At 43.6% G+C, this 18,177-nt stretch overlaps 1 pseudogene; it reads right to left on the bottom strand.

Annotated features, from left to right (window-relative positions):
* Positions 1-18,177, bottom strand: part of LOC142424072 (uncharacterized) — a 783,158-nt pseudogene that overhangs the window by 714,549 nt on the left and 50,432 nt on the right.

Raw genomic sequence — 18,177 nt, 5'->3', positions numbered from 1 at the left:
CGCTGAAGACAAATGGGTGCACAAGCAAATGTGGTGAAGAAAGCTGATGGTGCCCGGCTATCAAAAGAGATAGTGTTTGGGGTCTTAAAGGCTTGAAGGTGAACAAGCGGCCATCTCGCTCAGAAACAAATAAGCCCACATGGAAGAAGCACACCGGCCAGTGCGATCACGAGGTGCCCAAGGGACCAGATATAAGGCATCAGGCAAAAAAAAAAAAAAGATATAAGTGTGTGTATGTATGTGTATATATGTGTATATGTATATATGTATGCGTATATATATATTATATTAAATGAAGGGGGAAGTGCAGAGTGGAGACCCAAGGCCCAAGTGTCAGCCAATGGAGATCCCCTCATAGAGGGGCTTAGGAAAGGAGATGGGTTAATTAGGGTGTGAGGTAGTATCGATGAAGAACACAGCTTTCCCCCAGATCCTGGATGCTTCCTCCCCCCAACTACCATGATCCGAATTCTACCTTGCAGGGCTGGATAGGACAGAGGCTGTGCACTGGTACATATGAGGGTTGGAGATACAGGGAATCCAGGGTGGATGATACCTCCAGGACCAAGGGCGTGAGGGACGATGCTGGGAGAGTGGAGGGTGAGTGGGTTGGAAAGGGGGAACTGATTACAAGGAGCCACATGTGACCTCTTCCCTGGGAGAGGGACAGCAGAGAAGGGGGGAAGGGAGACCCCGAATAGGGCAAGATATGACAAAATAACGAGGTATAAATTACCAAGGGCATATGAGGGAGGGGGGAAAAGGGAGGGAGGGGGGGAAAAAAAAAGAGGACCTGATGCAAGGGGCTTAAGTGAAGAGCAAATGCCTTGAGAATGATTGGGACAGGGAATGTATGGGTGTGCTTTATACAATTGATGTATGTATATGTATGGATTGTGGTAAGAGTTGTTGGAGTTCCTAATAAAATGTAAATGAAGAAAAGAGGAGAAAAAAATGATTAGGGCAAAGACTGTACAGATGTGCTTTATACAATTGATGTATGTATATGTATGAACTGTGAAAAGAATTGTATCAGCCCCAATAATTTGTTAAAAAATAAAAAATAATTAAAAAAAAAAAGAAAAGAAAATATAGTGAGAATTCTGGAGAGTATTGTTTGACCTCAATCATTACAACAGGAATTCAGAAACTGCAATGTGTTATTTGTTGTGAAGTTCTTTCAGCTGAGTCTATGAAGCCAAAAATCTAAACTGCCATTTTGATACCCAGCATCTGAGCTTTTCCAGCAAGGATACCGACTATTTTAGAAGCAAAGCTGTTGGACTCAATAAAGCCAGACTTGACACTGGTGGCAAGTACCACAAACAAAATGTGGCAGCCATTGAAGCTTCATATTTGGTGGCGCTCAGAATCGCCAGAGCTATGAAACCTCACACCATTGCTGAGGATTTACTTTTGCCAGCGACCAAAGACATTGTTTGCGTTATAACAGGAGACGAATTTGTTAAGAAATTGAGTGAAATTTCCTTATTTAACGACACTGTCTGCAGAAGAGCAGATGACATGTCTGCTGGAATTTTTGTTCAGGTAACCCAGGAAATTAAATCTGCCCCACTTCCATTATTAAGCATCCAGCTTGATGAGTCTCAGACTTTGAAAACTGTTCAGTTACTGCTTTACGTGAGGTGTATGAATGATGGTGACTTTAGAGATGAGTTTCTTTTCTGGAAACCTCTTGAAACGACAATTACTGCATGTGATGTATTTGACACAATTGGTTCATTTCTTAAAGAGCATAAGATCTTTTGGGAAAATGTTTGTGGTGTTTGCACAGATGGTGTTCCAGCTATGCTAGGATGTCGATATGGGTTTCAATGTTTGGTATGGAATGAGTCACCAAAAGTCATCAGAACTCACTGTATGACTCATCGCCAAATATTAGCAATGCTGCCACAAGAGTTACAGCAAGTAATGAAAAGCATCATAAGTTCTGTCAATTTTGTAAAGACGAGTACTTTAAACATTTGACTGTCTTTGCAACTGTGCAATGAGTTGGATGCGCCGAATAATGCTCTCCTATTTCATGCTGAATTGAGATGGTCGTAGAGAGGAAAAGTTTTAAAGCCTGTTTTTGAGCTTTGTAATGAACTCAAAACATTTTTTAATCAGAAAGCAAGACTGGAGTTTGTAAAACTTTTCAGTGATAAAAGTTTACAGTGGAGCATAGCTTATTAAGTTGACATCTTTACCATCTTGAATGAGTTGAATTGATCACTGCAAGGACCAAATGCAACATGCCTCAATTTATCTGAAGAGATCGAATCATTCCAAATGAAACTTCAGTTTTGGGGAAAACAAGTTGGATGAAAATAAAACTTATATGTTGCCTGTCTTATCTGCTGTCTTTGAAGAACTTGACATTGAACCAGACAAAAGGATTATGATGATAATTTCTGTGAAAGAACACTTGCACGGCTTGCAGACGAAATTTCATCGTACTTTCCAAATCTACCTGACACCCCATCTGCACTTGCCAGAAGCCCATTCACCGTCAAAGTTGAAGATGTTTCTGAGACTGCACAAGAGAGTTCATTGACCCTATTAACAGCAATGCAGCGAGAACTGATATAATGCCAGTTACAAAGTTCTGCATCAAGTGTTCACAGTCAGATCCTGTTCTGTCTGAGACTGTGTTGCACCTTCTTCCATTTCCAACAACATATCTTTGTGAAACAGGGTTTTCCAGCTTGTTGGTTATCAATGTTAAATATAGAAGTAGACTTGTTGTGGAAGATGATCTTCATTGTGCTCTTGCAAAAACTGCTCTGAGAATTTCTGATCTGGTGAGAAAGAAGCTATCTCAACCTTCGCACTGACGTTGGCTTTTTGTGCATACTATTGCAAAATGTAGCAATGTAGTTTACTGTTGTTATATTAAGACTGTCACCCATGGTACACCATGCTTCAAGACAAAATTTCATTTATTTGTAATTACAAATATTTCACAATATATACTTACATATTGTTCTGTGATTAATTACTGTGCTTTAATTATGTTCAATTTGTAACAATGAAAATACATCCTGCATATCAGACATTTACATTATGATAACAGTAGCAAAATTAGTTATGAAGTAACAACAAAAAAATTATGATTTCGGGTCACCAGAACATGAGAAACAGTATTGAATGGTCACAGCATTAGGAAGGTTGTGAACCACTGTGCTAAGTGAATGCAAAATTCCAGTCAGCAGGACCCCCTGAAATCCAGATGTGAGGGCATACACCTGGAGAACATTGGGAATTACATGTTACTGAATTAAAACCCCCAGCTTCAGGATACACATATCTATTAGTATTTGTAGACAGCTTTTCAGGATGGGTTAAGGCTTTCCCCACTTATTCTGTTATTAAAATATTGTTGCATGAAGTCAACCCTGGTTTGGCTTGTGTCTGAGTCTGGGGTCAGAAAACGGGCAAACATTTACAGCCCAGGTATTTCAACTTGTATGTTAGAGGCACTCAGAATTGTTTGGAAACTGCACTGAACCTTTAGACCCCAGAGCTTGGGGAAGTCAAGAGAATGAATAGGACCTTACGTGTGGTCCTTAACAAGTTCAATCTGGAAACCCATGTGTCGCGCGCTCAGTCTCGCCAGCAAGAAGGACGCGCCACAACAGGATTCTTCCACAGGCGTTTAATGCGGGTTCGATTTGCAGATGCGGAAAAAGACCCCGAAGCCCCAAACTACTGCTGCTTATATGCGCTCTATGGGGACGTGCTGTGCATTGATTGGTGCGTTCGCCAGAACCCTTATTAGCACACTCCAGGGTGGAGTTATGACTACATCATCTAAGCAGTGCGCATGCTCTAAGTGGTTGTTTACCACTTAACTGGGCCACCGCCCTGACTGCCTGGCGCCATCTTGTAATGGCGGCGAGAGCTGCGGCTTCCCACATCTCCTCCTTTCTTATTTATTTTAGGCCTAATCCATCGATCCATCCCGGAGCCTCCAGCAGCCTCAGGAGATCAAGATGGATATAAGAACCCAAATCTGGTCACCCTGATGTGTGCAATGAGCAGAGCTCCGCATGGTGCAAGGGCTGGCCAAGATCCAATTTCTGTCACTCTTCCCAGTGCAATGGGGTCTTCCCCTTGGGGTGCGAGAGCTGACAACTTATGGGGGTTAGTTTTCTTTTAACAAAGAAAGCCAAAGATCATGGGAACCACCGCGCTCAATCGCTAAGAGCGCCTGCGAAATGATGACCTTGTCACGCCTTTGCTGAGCTTTAAGTTTGCAGAGCAACCATAGCAACAACACTCCTCCACAGCACATTATTGCAGCAAATGTAAACACCCCCACCCACTCCTTAAAGTAGGAAAATGCAGATGAAAGCCAAGAAGAAAAATTTTCAAGGGTAAGGGGTTCCACGCGTGTTCCATTCAATCGGACAACTTGATTCAGGAGGTCTTCTTGCAGCTGGTTCAACTCTTTGGTCCATTGTCCTGTGAGATACTGAGAAATATTAGCACTCAATGCACTAAAATTATCATATAACACTGGAGTGATGCAAAGCGCTGTGGTGGAAGAGACACGGCTTAATTGTACCATAGTGGTAAGCTGGTTGATTTGCTGCTGGAGTAAATCTGTTTTTTGATTTAATAATAAAATGCCAGAGGTCAGATGGGCATCCACACGCTGACATTGCAGTAACGCTTCAGCGGTTTGAGACACAATACTGTTCTTAATTCCCTGTGCTACCGGGGCCCATATCACCATTAGCGTCAATAGTAGCGCTGGATGGATCACTGTCCTCTTCATTCTTTCTGCTCCCATGATCTTCATCCTCCTTCTTAATTAGTCTCACCAGTCTCTCTGGCACCCAGATGGGCTTTTCTTCTTCCTGTGGAAAAACACAAATTGCTCCCCTGGATCTGATTAATATGGGGTCCGGGCCATACCATTTGTTGTCTAGGACATTTTTCCACTTGGCCATTTCCTTTGGTGGCTTTGGCCATTGCCCGTGTCTGTCTGCAGCTGATTGGCCTTTCTCATCCAAATTTTAAAAATTTAGGGTGAAAATGGTTAGAGATAAAGCCATTCTAGGGGTAGTGACCGTCACGGTCTCTATTCCCCCTTTTTGCTTTGATAAATATTGCTTTAGAGTGCGATGACATCGTTCCACAATTCCTTGCCCTTGGGGATTGTATGGCAAACCCGTGAAGTGCTTCACTTGCATTTGCAAGCAAAACTGTCGGAACTTGGTGAAAGTGTATGCAGGCCCATTATCTGTTTTTAACATGGTGGGCTTGCCCCATGCACTCCAGGCTTCTAAGCAGTGTTGAATTACTTGGCTGGATTTTTCCCCCGTTAGGGGTGTTGCATGTACAATGCCAGAACTGGTGTCCACTGACACATGCACGTACTGCAACTTTCCAAAAGCAGATACGTGGGTAATGTCCATTTGCCAGATGTCGAGAGGACGGACGCCTCGAGGGTTTACCCCGACCGAAGGTTTGGAAATAAATTCTGCACACTTGGCGCACTGCAACACAATAGCACGAGCCTCTGCGCGAGTAATTGGAAACTTAATGCGTAGGGTGGCAGCAGGCACATGATACAGCTCATGAAAGTCTTTAGCAAGTTCAAAGTGGGATTTAGTTAACACAGGGAAAGCTCTTGTAGCTTGATCAGCCAAATCATTACCTTTTACCATGGGTCCCGGGAGCAAGCTATGAGCACGTATATGCTGAATATAAAATGGGTGTTTTCGTTGCAAAATACATTTTCTAATTTGAGACAAGATGTCTGCTACCTTGCTGGATTGCTTAATGTAGCCAGCAATTTCCAGCTTAGACACCGCGTTGACTACATAATGGGAGTCAGATATGATGTTAATTGGCTCCGTGAATTTCTTAAAAACTTCTAAGACCACCTAACATTCTACTAATTGGGGTGCATCAGCTAAAAATTGTAATGTAGTCACTTTATCATTTATTACATAACATCCTTTGCCTGTTTTAGAGCCATCTATATAAATGTCTAAAGCTTCCTAAATGGGGTTGTTAACAGTGACACGGGGAAAAATTACTGGATGAGCAGTCACAAATTGCAACAAGGAATGTTTAGGATAATGGTTGTCTATTAGTCCATTAAAACTGCATTTAAAAATTGCCCACTCATCCGTAGTGGCGCACAGTGTAGAAACTTGCTCACTAGTATATGGGACAATGACGCTGCTAGGCTCTCTTCCAAAATGCATAATAGCTTGTATTGGGAAGGCTGTTTGATTGTTAACCCATCTTCCCTGACCTGTCAGCATTTCAAAATTCCATGCGGGTTGCCCCGCCACGGCATTTTCCCTAGCGTGAGCCATTAATAGGTCCTGCCACAAGGATTTCCACTCCAAATACTGTCCTGTTGTCAAGACTGCTTTTGTAACAAAAGTCCAATCAGCAGGTGTCATAGCATTGCCTGTAAGTCTCTCAATCAGGGACTGAGTATAATTTGCATTGACACCATAAGATCTTACTGCTTCAGCTAAGTCCTTCACGTGCTTATGCTCTAAAGGTATATGATAACGAGCATTATTCTGGTCCTCAAATACTGGGTACATTTGTTGTATTGCTCTGCGGGTACCGGGTGGGCAAAAGGAGTATCCACACCCTTTCTGCCTGTTCTCGCTATAAGGGGGTGGTGCGGACGGGCTCACAGCGGTTACTTGAAAAGCATTATACCGTCCCTCCTCGTAGCGAGCAGCTGCCTCCTCTAACTGTTCCTCTTCTTCCTCTGATAACTCAAGAAGCTCTAGTTCTCGCCATGGGTACAAGGGCTCCGAATGGCGGGCATGGCTCTTCTTCTGTTGATCAACTTCCTCTTTTAATTTTAACTGCGCAGCCTCCTCATTTTTAACAGCTTTGTGCTGCTTCCTATGAGCTCCTTGTTCTTCCTCCCGCTCTGTTTCTGACATGCTCTCCTGAACATCTTCTAAAGCCTGCTGCCCTTGGCGCAATGGCTGCTCACACTCTTTGTCCTCAATGCATGCTTTCACTAGCTTCCAAATGGGTCTAATCCCCGGCTTCAGCCGTCCGGCTTCAGCGGCTCGGTCTATGTCTCGCCCTAGCTTATTCTAGCTCGCGGATGTTAGCGAGCCTGTGGAAACAAACCATGGTGCTATCTCATCTATGTTTTTTACAAATTTACACAAAGTCTGTTCTGAAATTTTTTAATCCTCTCTTTCTCAATAGGGCATCGAGAGCTGTAACCATAGTCTTTATTGCCGCGTTCCCCATGTTGCCTGCTTATGTATACAAGGACTTAACACACGGGCGCTCACGGATTTATCTACACCCGATTTATGCGCGATAAAGAAAAGGCGGCTGGCTGTTCGCCGTTAAAACCGAAAGTGGAAGTATTCACACGCCGACACTCAAGCACCAGCAAGCGGCTTAACAATCATTCAGGCTCATGTCTCTCAGAACTTACCGTTTCTTCCCACGCCGTGCGGTTCTGAATCCTCCCTGATGACAGGGGGTCTCCGCTCATGCCGGAGGTGGTCGTTCCCGAGTTTCGGCACCACTTGTCGCGCGCTCAGTCTTGCCAGCAAGAAGGACGCACCACAACAGGATTCTTCCACAGGCGTTTAATGCGAGTTCGATTTGCAGATGCGGAAAAAGACCCCGAAGCCCCAAACTACTGCTGCTTATATGCGCTCTATGGGGACGTGCTGTGCATTGATTGGTGCGTTCGCCAGAACCCTTATTAGCATACTCCAGGGTGGAGTTATGACTACATCATCTAAGCAGTGCGCATGCTCTAAGTGGTTGTTTACCACTTAACTGGGCCACCACCCTGACTGCCTGGCGCCATCTTGTAATGGCGGCGAGAGCTGCGGCTTCCCACACCCATGGAAATTGGACAAATCTTCTGCCTGCCAACCCCCCCAGCCCCCGCTAAGCATGTTGATCCCCCTATAAGCAGGGATTCACCCCGAACGAAATAATGCTTAAAAGACCCCCTCCATTGCTCCCCAAACTTGAGGAAACTCAATGTGCACAGTACTTACAACCTGCTTAAGTCTTTATGGGCCCTACAAATGACTCAGCAGCAACTCCACAGGTCCCTGTGAAATACTGCTCTGCCATCAGACACCTTTCTGGTAAAATGGTTGACTTCTATAGGAGTTAGTCCTCACGGGAAGGGATCTTATACCGTCATCCTGACCACCCTCATGGCGATTAAGCTCAAAGGGCTCTCTGCCTGGATTCCCCACGCCTACAGCTCAACCACAAATTCCTCAAACCTAAGACTCTTGAGTTTCCTAATATTTACTTCCTATTTTTCTGCAATTGCCACAAGGCCCAAGCCCACTTTCTACCTTGGACTAGCCTCCCCCTTAGTGCCTCAGGTAAAAACCATTGCTTTTGCCATGTGGGAAACCCCCTTGACCATCAGAGATCTACAGGGTCAGTATGTCAGGACCAGACATCCAAATTCTCCTACTCAACTTATTGTAATTTTATCAAAATAATCACTTACAAAAGTATAGGTCTGTTTTACCATGCCCCTGACTACAGCTGGTTTGTCTGCTCCTTTGGATTAGTCACTTGTATCTCCTTTTATTAGTTTAACCTGTTTGAGCTGCCTGAGTTATGTACCCTAGTGAATATCTTATCCTGAATCTCAGTGTCTTAGGAAGAGCAAAGTAGGCGACTCCTAGCTTCGCCTAGATTCTCTTTAAAAATGTGGAAATGAGTTCCTTCAGTAAACCCACGACTAGGAGGGTTTGAAGTAGCTGGATCAGCTGTGACTGGAATAGGACACTTTATTTTAAATGACGTAAATTTCAGAGAACTATCACACAGTGTAAGTATAGTTATAGGTCTGTTAAAAAATTCCATAACCCAACTTTCAGAGCTAGTAGTGTCATTGGCAGAGGGGGCTCCCAAAGTGTATGGGGTTAAACCTCCTGTTCCTTAAAGAAGAGGGGCTTTCCGCTGATGTAGGTGAAAGATGCTGTTTTTATTTTATTTTAATAAATAATATCATTGTGGGCTCTTACAGCTCTTAAGACAATCCATACATGAATTATATCAAGCACATTTGTACATATGTTGCCAACCTCGTTTCCAAAACATTTTCTTTCTACTTGAACCCTTGGTATCAGCTTCTCCTCTTATCCTTCCACCCTTACCATCCGACCCTTGTGAACACTTGACAATTCATAATTATTTTTCATATTTTACACCATCTGCTGTCTCACTTCACCCATGTTCACGGTGTGCCTTCACGCATGTTTCTGTGGTTCAGCCTCCTGGGGGTGGGGTGTTATACGCTGATCATTGCAATCAGTTTCCCTGTTCTCCCTCCACCTTCCTCCCTCATGGTATCGCTACTCTCATTAATGGTCCTGACGGCTTTATCTGTCCTGGATTCTGTGTGTCTAGAGCTCTTATCTGTACAAGTGTACATGCTCTTGTCTAGCTAGATTTGTAAGACAGAACTAGGGTCGTGATAGTGTGGGGAAGGAAGCGTTCACAGACTAGAGGAATGTTGTGTGTTTTGTCCACTATACTGCATCCTGGCTGGCACGCCCCTTCTGTGAGGGGTTGTCCAATATTCTGCAGATGGGCTTTGAGTCTCCACTCTGATGCCCCTCGTTCACATCAAAGTGGTTGTTTTGGGTCTTCTGACACCTGTTCTCATGAACACCATGTGATCACAGGGGTTGGTTTACTTCTTCCATGTAGGCTTTGTTGCTTCCATGCTAGATGGCCGCTTGTTTAACTTCAAGCCTTTAAGACCCCAGAAGCTATATCTTGTAAGAGCTATGCACCATCAGCTTTTTTCACAGTAGCTATGCACCCATTTTGTATTCAGTGATCATGCTGGGAAGATGAGCATCACAGAATGCTAGGTTATTAGAAAAATGTGTTCTTCAAGGAGGACTTTAATAGATGGCCAATGTCTGTCTGCTACCTTAATACGTAACCTATATATATATGTACATAGACCCATAATAACATTATATATTAATATATTTACATATGTACATGCCTATGGGTATACCTCTATAAATACCTTTTGCCTCCTAGTTCTTTCCTCTATTTCTTTTTACTTTCCCCCTGTCCCACTATCATGCTCGGCCTCCATTCAGCTCTCCATACTCCCTCTCGGCTACCTTGCACTTGATCGAACCCCACCAGCCATTTTATGCCCTCCTCACAATCGATTTTAGATCTCTTGTTGTTCACTTGCCCCTGGGTTTGTTGCCCCCCGACATCCCTTTCCCCCACCTACTCCTCTCTCCTGCTCCTAAGATCATCCATTGTCTTGTTTTCTCCTAGGTATTGCTTATCCTGATTAACTTATATAGATTCACATGAAAATTTTCAAGAATGCTATTTTTATGCAAACAAGACTGCTACCATAAAGAAAAGCCTAGCCTTAGTCCAGAAAAATGTAGAACATCAGCAAGAATTAAAGGCAGGCAAACCTTATCCAGGGATAAATATCGCAGCCAACTAAATAGGAGGGGGGAAGACATGGGTAGAGGGGGAAGAGGGCACTAACCTACTGAAGGGGAGGGTATTGTTTATATTTTCACAGGAGATGGAAGGGGACCAGGCTTCAATCTGATGCACCAAGGTGTGAATACAACATACCAGCATATACCAGGGAACCAATAGAGAGGTCTGTGGGACCAGCCCCAATCCCAACTATGTGGAAACCCCCTTCAGAAGAATTCACTTCCAAGAACAGCACTGGAGCTTGTGGAGAGCAGTATTTCTGATGAGAGCACACAGGAGAAACAAAGAGGGATGGAGAAGGAGGGGAACACATCCTGGCCCAACCCTGAGGATGATATTCCTGCTGAGAGCAGACAATGCAAAGAGAGGACCATAGGGCCAGCCCCAACATGGGACCCGACATCCAACACTAAACCATAGTGCTATAGGGAACAACAGTGGAGACACGGTGCAGGAATTGTGTCTCCATCACACTGAGGCAAAACACTAAGAGCATGCCACAGAGCAGCAAGGAGAACAAATTGATGAAATGCCCTGGGAATACCAAAAATAGGCTTTGGAGACAGTGTGGCACCCCATCAGACTCGACTGGAAAACACTTGTAGAGACCTTGCACTATTTATAGGCTTTTCCATTTTTGTTAGTGGCTTTCTTTTTGTTGTTGTTATTTTGTTTTTATTTTGTTGTTGTTGCTGTTACTGTGTTGGTCTTGACTTCCTTTGTTGTTTTCCTTGGCTTTGTTTGGGTTTTGCACTTATCAATGTCTCTGCATGTCTATCTAGAGAAGATAGGCAGGATACACAATTCAGAGACGAAAAGAATAGGACCATGGTTCTGGGGGAGATATGGGAGAAGGGGAAGTGGGAGAAAGGAAGGGGGAGGGGAACCAACCCGGGGACAAGGGAACAAAACAAGTTAACTAAAATCAATGGAGAGAAGGGTACCGGATGCAGAGTGGGGCTTGATCAACGGCATTGTAGCAGCAACGAATTACTAAACCCGAAAGAAGGCTGAACATGATGGTGGGACAAGAGGAACGTAAAAGCTGTTAGGTAAACGGATGCGCGAAACAAGAAGAGACATACCAAACTCTCTGAGGACTGATTAAAAAGCAGGCTTTATTGGGGACAAGCGGACGGGTTCAACAACAACCTACAGTAAAGTGAAGCTGTGGAAGTGCGCCAAGGAAGTGCTTGAGGGGATTTTTTATACCCCCCACCCCTCCGGTTAAGCTTCTAGTTCGGTTTTTCTTGGTGGGGCATACGTGGGCGTATGCGACTGTTTGCTTCTTGTACCTGGTCCCTCTGTCCTGGTTCTAGGAACAATGAAATGGGCGGTCTGTGCTTTTAGAGGGTACAGTTGTTCACAGAACTAGCCCATTTCTGGGAAGCTCAGTCTGGGGGAAGGGTGTCCATGCTTTTACCAGACAAACGCAAATAGAGCAGTGGTTCTCATCCTTCCTAATGCTGCAACTCTTTAATACAGTTCTTCATGTGGTGGCCCCCCAAGTATAAAATTATTTTGTTGTTACTATGTAACTGTAATTTTGCTACTGTTATGAATCAGACAACCCCTGTGAAAGGGTTTTTCAACCCCCAACGGGGTCGCAACCCACAGGTTGAGAACCTCTGAAATAGAGGAAAGAGGCAAAGGACATTTATAGAGGTCTCAATACAGGCATGTACACATGTATACATATTTATATATAACCAGAGAGGAATACATCTCTGTACTCACATCAACAGGTTAAGAATTAAGGTAGGAGATGGACACTGGGCCTCTCTCAAGTACTCCCTCAGGGCAAGAACACTTTTTTTTCCCTAATAACCTGCATTCCATGATGCTCACCTTCCCAATTGCTGAAGACAAAGCAGGTGCATAAGCAAATGAGATGAAGAAAGTTGATGGTGCCCAGCTGTCAAAAGATATAATGAAAGGCTTAAGTGGAGAGCAAATGTTTTGAGAATGATAAGGGCAATGAATGTACAAATGTGCTTTATACAATTGATATATGTATTGATTGTGATAAAAGTTGTCTGAGCCCCTAATAAAATGATATATTTTTTAAAAGATGTAATGGCTGGGATCCTAAAGGCTTGAAGATAAAGAAGTGGCCATCTAGCTGAGAAACAATGAAACCCACATGGAAGAAGCACACCAGCTTATGTGATCATTAAATGTCGATAGGATCAGGAATCAGGCATCAAAGACCCAGAACTAAAAATCATATCACTCTGAATGAGGGGAAGTGCGGAGTGGAGACCTAAAGCCAATCTGTAGGCAACTGGACATCCTCTTAAAGAAGGGTCGCAGATAGGAGACCAACCACTCAGGGTGCAGTATAGCAAATGTGGTAAAACATACACCTTTCCTCTAGTTCTTTAATGCTTCTTCCCCCCCACTATCATGACCCAAATTCAACCTTATAAATCTGGCTGGACCAGAGATTGTACACTGATACAGATAAGAACTGGAAACACAGGGAATCCAGGACCGATAAACCCCTCAGGACCAATAATGAGAGTAGCAATACCAGGAGGGTAAGGGAAAGGTGAGAGGAGTAAGGTGAAACTCATTACAATGATCTACATATAACCCCCTCCCCCTTCCCCTTGGGGACAGACAACAGAAAAGAGGGTGAAGGGAGACATCAGTTAGTGTAAGAGATTAAAAAAAAACAATTCATAAATTATCAAGGGTTTGTGAGGGATGGTGAGGGGGGCAGGGAAGGGAAAAATGAGGAGCTGATACCAAGGGCTCAAGTAGAAAGAAAATGTTTTGAAAATGATTAGGGTAACAAATGTACAAGTGTGCTTGACAAATGGATGTATGTATGGATTATGATAAGAGTTGTACGAGCCCCCAATAAAATGATTTTTTATTTAAAGAAAAAGGCAGGACAGGGATGGTATCATAAGCTGTTTTCTTGCTCACCATAGGTTTCTACCCTAATAACAAGCTTAATAGGTCCTTGGGTTTTCTTACTACTTGCAGTAGTTGTTCATTCAGTCCCGTATAAGCACAGTTAAATTAATGGTCTTACATACTCAGCACACCCTTGGGAAAACCCAACTGGGCTCCATGATGCCCCCATACAATCAGTGATTTGATTTGGACCTAACACCAGTGGGGAATGTAAGAACCTCTCCCAAACTTGACTTGTGTGACCCCACTTTAGAATGTTAACATGCTTCCCAGACCTCTGTCATGCCTAAAGTATGTAACCTCCTTCTCTACCCATGTTTACCCAAGATGTACTTTGCAGTGAATTATTACTCGAATGTCAACATCGTCCTGTTCTCTGAATGTGCCCTTTGTCCCTTACCCCATAACACTTATTGTAGCCTTTGTAAACCACTTGCTAAAAGGAATGCAGAGCCCTCAACCCCTCCTGCTTGTCAAACTGGGTGTGGTTTTCCCCTTGTCCCTGGGTTTGTTAACACCCACCTCCTTTCCCTAGGCTACCTCTTTCCCATGTTTATCCACAGCCCAGCCCAGCCCGGAATCATCAATCCTGTTGTTTTGTCCTCTGGATTGTTTATCCTGCCCATCCTATCTAGATAGACATGCAGAGATAATAAGGACAAAAACAAGAGAGGAAATCAAGGCAACAAAACCAAAAAACCCAACAACAAAAAAAGAAGATCCTATAAATAGTTCAAGGTCTTTGTTTTAATTTTTTTTATTTTTTACTTTTAGGGGTGTTTTCTGGTCAAGTCTGATGGGGTGCCACACCCTGGCCCCATAGTCTACTTTTGGTATTTCCTAGGGACTTCATTGTTCTGCTCCCCTTGTTCTATTTATTGCATGCCCTAGTGTTTCACCTCAGTGTGATGGGATCAGATTGGGTACATTGCCTGCCCTGTGTGTCCTGTGTTGTTCCCCATAGTGCTGTTTGTCACTGAAGGACATGGTGTCTTGTGGTGGGTCCTGCCCTATGGGCCTCTCTGCATTGGCTGCTCTGAGCAGGAATATCATCCTTGGGTTTTGGTGGTCCAGGATGCACTCCACTTTTTCTATCCCCCTTCGTTTGTTCCTCTGTGCTCCGATCAGACATGTCCTTCTCCCTGAGATGTATGTAGTAGCTTCAATGCTGTCCTCTGAAGTGAATTCTTGTGGTGGAAGGGGAGCTGTCAACATAGTTGGGATTGGGGCCAGCGCTCGGGAAAATTCTGAGAGACTTGTAGCCTCCCATTCACCACCAGCTAGAAAAAAGACTCCCAATTTGGGAAGAAATGGCATAGTGTTTATTAATTTCTCATGACACACAATACAATATGTCCAAAATATATAAGACAAGTATTGCCACCTTTTCCTCTAAGGAGCAATCTGGTCGTATTTCTCCCAAGATAGAACTGTTTGGTGGCTACAACCCACAGTGACACTATACACTACACACTATACACTACACAGAACAACCCGATTTCAGGGCATGCATAGATTACCAAGTCCAATGGAGGAGGCATATCCAGCAAAGACAAGATGATTTGGACTTGGTGAAATGACATCACTTATGAACATCAAAAAACTTTATCAGGAGAATGAATGAGAGCCTACAGACTGGGAAACAATTTTTACCAATTACGCATTGGACAAAGGGGCTAATTACAAAAAGATAATGGAGTTCTGAAACATATCAATAAGAAAATAACAGGAGCCCCTATCAAGAAATGAGAAAAAGATATGAACATGTAGGTCACTCAAAATGAAGTATAATTGATTAACAAAAACATGAAAAAATGCTCCTGATCATTAGCCTGCAGGGAGATTCAAATTGAAACCACAATGAGAGTAAGTTTTACACTCATAATGCCAGCCCAAATCAAAGAAACAGAAAACAGCAAATGCTGAAGAGTCTATGAGGGATTGGAACTCATATATACGGCTGGTGACTTGTAAATACATACATACACTGGAAAACAATATGGGAATACTTAAAAGTAACCAGAAACTGAAATTCTATTTGATCCAGCCTTACTACAATAAGGCATCGTGGGTGGTGCCCGGCTATCAAAAGATATAGCATCTGGGGCCTTAAAGGTTTGAAGATAAACAAGCGGCCATCTAGCTCAGAAGCAACAAAGCCCACATGGAAGAACACGCCAGTTTGTGTGATCACTTGGTTCCGAAGGGATCACTTGTCAGGCATCAAAAACCAGAAAATCATATCATTGGTTACACACCTCCATGATATGATCACTGAGGACAAACGGGTGCCTACGCAAATGTGACGAAGAAAGCTGATGGCGCCCGGCTATCAAAAGAGCGTCTGGGGTCTTAAAGGCTTGAAGGTAAACAAGCGGCCATCTAGCTCAGAAGCAACAAAGCCCACATGGAAGAAGCACGCCAGCCTGAGTGATCACAATGTGTCGAAGGAAACAGGTATAAGGCATCATCAGAAAGAAAAAAAAAATCTTACCATAGTGAATGAAGGGGGAAGTGCAGAGTGGAGACCCAAAGCCCATTTGTTGGCCACTGGAGATCCCCCTTGCAGAGGGGTGTAGGAGAGGAGATGAGTCAGCCGGGGTGCGATGTAGCAGCAATGAAGAATACAGCTTTTCCCGAGTTCCTAAGTGCTTTCTCCTCTCCCCTCCCTACCCTCGCTCCCAACTATCATGATCCGAATTCTACCTTGCAAGTCTGGATAGAGCAGAGGATGTACACTGGTTCGGATAGGAGCTGGAGACTCAGGGAATCCAGGGCGGATGATACCTCTAGGACCAGGGGTGTGAATGGCGATACTGGAGGGTAGAGGTTGAGGGGGTTGGAAAGAGGGAATCGATTACAAGGATCTACATGTGACCTCCTCCCTGGGAGATGGACAATAGAAAACGGGGTGAAAGGAGACATGGGACAGGCCAAGATATGACAAAATAATAATTTATAAATTATCAAGGGCTCATGAGGGAGAGGGGAGCAGGGAGGGAGGGGAAAAAAGTGGACCTGATGCAAAGGGCTTACGTGGAGAGCAAATGTTTTGAGAATGATGAGGGCAATGAATATACAAATGTGCTTTGCATAATTGATGTATGTATGGATTGTGATTAGAGTTGTATGAGTCCCTACCAAAATGATTTTAAAAAAGAAGGCATCATGGGTTTCATATAAAGGAAATACATATTTTTAAGCAACAATAACAAATTAAGAGACAAAGCTGAGTCAAAGAGGAATATTAAAAACTGAAATTGTCAGGGGAAGCCAGCCCCTAACACATCATTACGGGTCCGGTAGGCGCAATTGTACAGCTATAATAAGTAAAGATCATAGTAAAGTTATTGATTGCATGAGAGATAGAAGGATTGAAATAAATGGAGTCATGTGCGTTTCATGGTAGCATGCTCACCTCTGCCCCACATGATGGTCCACATGGAGGGAGAGAGAGAGAGGGAGTTAATGCTAGCCCAGGCCTCTTATATTCTCTGGGGATGTGCAAGCCCCCTAATTACAGGTGAGGACATGTGTCACTGGAAGGGGCTGTCCTATGGGTAATACAGTAATGAGAGGGGGATGGTCTAGGGACATACAAGCAATAGGAAGGGAAGGGATTGGGGTTATACATGTGACAAGATGGGCAGATCCAGGCTTAACTTTGACCTATTCCCTAGATCTCCATAGGAACCATTATCAGTAGGATGTAAACCCCACCTACTGGAACCAAATAGATGCCTGCATGTGCCCATTGTCTTTTATAGCAGGCAGTGGGGCCCACTGCAGTCTGGCAACTGGCAGGATGGCTGTGAGCCTCCCCACACAAGTGCCCCCTTACTTTACATATAAAATTCAAAAGCCACATGGGCGACACGGTTATTTTCTATACATTAAAAGCCGTCAAGGCAAAACTTCATAATCCAATTAATATAACCAAAAATTCAGACTTAATAGAAATATTTTGAATCCAGGCACTGGGGATAAAGACCACTTATGCCCAACTGCTATTGGAGGAAGGTATAAGAGATTGGATATTGTGGTGGGAAGAAATAGGGCCAAATAGGAATGTCTGTTTCCATAGTCAAAGCTGCTGGCCACACAGCAACCAGCTATGTGCTTGTAAGAGACAACCTCAGAGCAGCACCATATAAATTGAGGAACAATCCTATAAGAATGTGATTTGGACTTACCTATAACTCACAAGGGTGGAGGTCCCCCTCCTACCACTAGAAACCTAGCCTCCCAGGCTCCTTTGCGAGACAATGAAGGATTCGTCCTTAAACACTCTCTTTCCAGTCTCTGCTCCTCATGGTGGTATTTGTCTTATGCTCAAACTTCAAAAGTGCCATAGAGGCCGTATGATTCTCCTTCATATGCCTTAGCTTTCTATAGAAGCAACACGTGATAGCCAGGACAAAAATTGTGATAATGAGCAGCACTGATAGGCTGGAACCCAGGCTATGAGAAATACTTTGAACCCAAGCACGAGGGTCCAATCCTTGCATGCCCTTCACTAATTGCTTAATTATATCAGAGCCAGGAGATGCCTCAAGCCTCTCTTTGAATGTATAGAAAATATCTTTTTTAAGCTGATCAATATCCAATGAAATGTTTCCCTTAAACACTTGCAAATGTTTCCTAATCAAATCCCAATCATGCAATGTCACATTATGTAGGTAAGGAGTTACAGAAATCAATTACATTCCAATCACATTATAGCATTGACAAGTCCAAAATCTTGATCTTTTAGCAAAAGTC

Source organism: Tenrec ecaudatus, chromosome 13, assembly GCF_050624435.1.
Source record: "Tenrec ecaudatus isolate mTenEca1 chromosome 13, mTenEca1.hap1, whole genome shotgun sequence".
Lineage (NCBI taxonomy): Eukaryota > Metazoa > Chordata > Mammalia > Afrosoricida > Tenrecidae > Tenrec > Tenrec ecaudatus.
Note: the sequence above shows the minus strand (reverse complement) of the source record. Positions and strands in the feature narration are given on the sequence as shown.